This window comes from Bidens hawaiensis, unplaced genomic scaffold (genome assembly GCF_021521415.1).
Source record: "Bidens hawaiensis isolate Kalapana, Puna unplaced genomic scaffold, B.hawaiensis_p1.1 tig00087430_1, whole genome shotgun sequence".
Classification (NCBI taxonomy): domain Eukaryota; kingdom Viridiplantae; phylum Streptophyta; class Magnoliopsida; order Asterales; family Asteraceae; genus Bidens; species Bidens hawaiensis.
This window is the reverse complement of record NW_027504284.1, coordinates 3,753-7,371: the sequence shown is the minus strand read 5'-3', so window position 1 is coordinate 7,371 and position 3,619 is coordinate 3,753. Positions and strand designations below refer to the sequence as shown.

At 38.2% G+C, this 3,619-nt stretch overlaps 1 long non-coding RNA gene across 1 annotated transcript; it reads right to left on the bottom strand.

Annotated features, from left to right (window-relative positions):
- Positions 1 to 400: 400 nt before the first annotated feature.
- LOC143607832 (uncharacterized) lies at positions 401 to 704 on the bottom strand. Its single transcript, XR_013149066.1, has 2 exons — positions 590 to 704; positions 401 to 542 (listed from the first exon to the last, which is right to left on the bottom strand). It is a non-coding gene; the product is annotated as an uncharacterized LOC143607832 (long non-coding RNA).
- Between the last annotated feature and the right edge of the window lie 2,915 nt (positions 705 to 3,619).

Below are 3,619 nucleotides of genomic sequence, written 5' to 3'. Positions count from 1 at the left end.
TAAAGTTCCCAAGTGAATAAAATACAACAAAAATGAAATACAAAAAATAACTAACTTAGCCGAACCGGATTTCTAACCAAAAATGGGTGAAAATATAAAAGGCTATATGGCTAAGTGGCGATAAAAATAGGGCGAAATAATAAAAACACGGGAAAAGGCCAAACATGGGCTACTAAGCGGATAATGTGTGTAAGGAAAATATAAGTGGAAAAATGGCTAGACAAAGGGTTTATCCTAAATTCCTCAATGGTTTATGCCATGTATATGTATATGGTTTTAAAATGCAATCCCAAAAACAAGTTTTACCTTACAATAATCACCCGACTCACTCAATTGCCCGCAAAAACATGAGAAAAAATAATGATGAGGCCAACTCACGGAAACGGGCGGAATGGGTAACTTTTACAATGCAAGAATGTGAATCTTGTTTGTCATACTTAAAGGTATGTCTTTTTAAAGATTTTCGGCTTGAATGTCTTAAAGATTTATGCTTTGACAAAAAAATTAAAGTTGAATTAAAATTGCTTAGTGGTTATTATTTGCTACAAAAATTTTCTTAGGAGTTTTGCAAAAAATTTTACATTTGGACAAACAAAATTCATAAAATTCCCAAAATTCCCTCCCCACACTTGAATTATGCAACGCCCTCGTTGCAAAACAAACAACTATAAAAGTAAATGCAAAAGAGAGAACAGAAAACTCCCCTGAAAACCCTCAAGGCTGCCAGACAAGAGACCCGGGAGGGTCAACAAGGAAGACCCGGCAACGCCAACCGTGCAAATAAACATCCACAACATGCACCTGCAATAGAGCAAGACAAAACAAGCCACACCAAACAACATAATACACAAACACAATCCATATCATCGTTCCAAATAACATCCATCACAAACCAAAGTCATGAACAAAAGTCTACACAAATCAAACATAAATAAAATCATAAAATCTACAAAGATAGCTTAACTTTTCGGAAACAAACACGCAAAATCTACAAAGTCCAAAACATGCTAAATTTTGACGGAGTCGATTGTGACATCTGCCCTGATCCGACCCGACCCAGGTACCCGTTCCTCTGACCCGATCTCTTTCTTTTATGATTTAATATTTATTTATACTTATATTTTACTTTTAATAATAATAATATATTTTTCCTTCCCGCCTCTTTCTCTCTCTCTATCTTTCTTTCCGCCGTCCCGCCCTTACGCCTTGTTTCCCTCTTTTTCTTCTAACTCTTTGCTTGTCCTTTGTTCCTTCCCGCCTAAGGTTGTCTGCGCAGCTCCACGCGCCAGACCCCTTACAAGGAATCCTGCGTGAAGACCACCTGTTTCAGCGATACGCGAGACGAACTCTTCTCGCAGCGCGCGAAGAATTATAGTTCTTCCCGCGGCGCGCTAGGAATTCTAGTTCCTCTCGCGGCGCGCTAAGAAATATGACTCTTCCCGCGACGCGCTTAGAAATGTAGTTCTTCCCGCGACGCGTTAAGGTTGTTTCTGTCTGCCTTCGCGCTCGCGCTCTCTTGACCTTCTGTGTCTGCCTTCGCGCCTTAGCCTTCTCGCGCTGAACCCTTTTGAGTTTCTTCTGTTGAATCTAGCCGTTTGCTCTTGTGTTGTCTTATCTTTTGTGCTGTTGACCTAATCTGCTTTATGTCTGAAAAGTTACTTTCGGCGCAGCATGCGCGCCAACCCCATTGGTTGGCAGATAAAGTGACTGACATAATCTTTTGAGATCTGCTTTTGCCATGCTTGACCAGTACCTTTATCTGGTCTGCCCATGCCTTTTTACTGTTCCCTGACAGCTTTTCCTTTGCCCCCTGCAGCTGCCATATCTTTCCATATCTTTTGCTTTTGTTTTCTTATGCTTTTGATATCTTTTGCTTGATCCTGTTAAAGATCTTTTTCCTTTTTTTCTGGATTTATGTCTCCTAGGGTTTTCCTATAAATAATAATAATATTTTCATAACACTACACATACAAAACACTTAATCTCTCCTGTTCTCCTTGCTCTCTCTGCCGCCTCCCTCTCTGCCTCCGTCTTCCTCCCTGTTCTGCCCTGCTTTTCCGGTATATATATATATATATTATACATAATAATTTACTTATTAATTATGCTAACTTATAATCAAGACTTAAAACAGATCGTTAAAACAATAATCTTTAATTATAGGTTAACTTGTGCTTGTTTAAAGTTGGTTCTTGCTTTATCTTACACCGCATCGTTTATCAAGTGAGTAATCTCGTACCTAATCCCTTTTTGCTTTTTAATGTTTTGGGATGTTCATGTGTTCATACAAACTTAGAGTCTTAAACTGTTTATGAACTTTAGTCGCGCAGTATCCCATGTGTTGAGGACGTAGACTTGGCTGTTTATTTGTATGTGTGGATCATTAACCGTCTCGTCGGTCTATTCCGCAGTTTTCATGGTACCATTAGATGAACACGGGAGAACTATCGTTTATGATTTTCTCTTTTGTATACACATGCACAGTTAGTCTTGTTTGTGAGCTCAATTGTGAGCACTGGCAGTCTTGTCTCTTAGAGTTGGTCCCGATCAGATTACACCCTTGTTGAAAACCAGACATACACATGTTGCGCGCAGATTTATTGTTATCTATGTATTGTATTAAACTTGATTTCTCACCAACACGCAAGTGTTTGACGTTTATTTTAACACATGTTCAGGTTTGCAGTAGCTGTTTTGGAGCTTGTGGACACATAGGACGTTTTTACTTTTGGACCTAGATTAAAATGTATCAAGACAAGTTATTGCTGTTCAAATATTATGATTTATAATATATTGATTTATGTTGGTTTATTTATATCTTATGTATACGTTGCGCATGCGTGAATGAATATATTTATTAAATATTGACACCCAATAGTGTCACGAGTAATGAAACAATATGTGGCGCCCCGATGTATAATCCGCCTTTGGTCGGGGTGTTACAGATTGGTATCAGAGCTCGTTGACTTTAGGATAGGTGGTTAGACGTAACGGCCTAGAATACCTAAGAGTCCCTTCTCGCGCATGAGAGAAATCTCATGTTTGCGCGCTTATTGTTAATTACTCGTTATTTATGAATATGCTCGCGCTTGCGCAGTATATGATTTTATGTTTTATTTCGCGATATTTCGATTTTTGTTGAATTTCGATTTTATTGATTTTTCTTACATATTCGTTTGTTGGGTTTGAAAATCCGAAAAGTCATGGTGATACATGAATAAGTTGATTTTCAATTCCCATTTACGATTATGTTCTGAGGTTGGAGACTTGAAAAGTCATGGTGATACATGAATCGTCAATCTCCAATACTCGTTTGCTCGTATATTTTAAATTGGGAATTCGGAAAGTCATGGTGATACATGAATTGTCGATTCTTGATTCGAATTTGTTACCTTTATTAAGTCTGCATTTAGAGTCATTTAATCTACTTTAACTTTTGATAGCATCTAACCCTGCGAAACCAAGCTTTATAAGATTAAAACTTTGCGCTAAAATCAAGATATTAACTAAAATTAAAATTTTATAGAATGCCTCCGCTATCTCGCCGATTTCAGAGAAGAGAAGCCTCGCACATGCGTAGACAGCAACGTTCCCAGGAAATGGCCGCCGCGATAGCCCA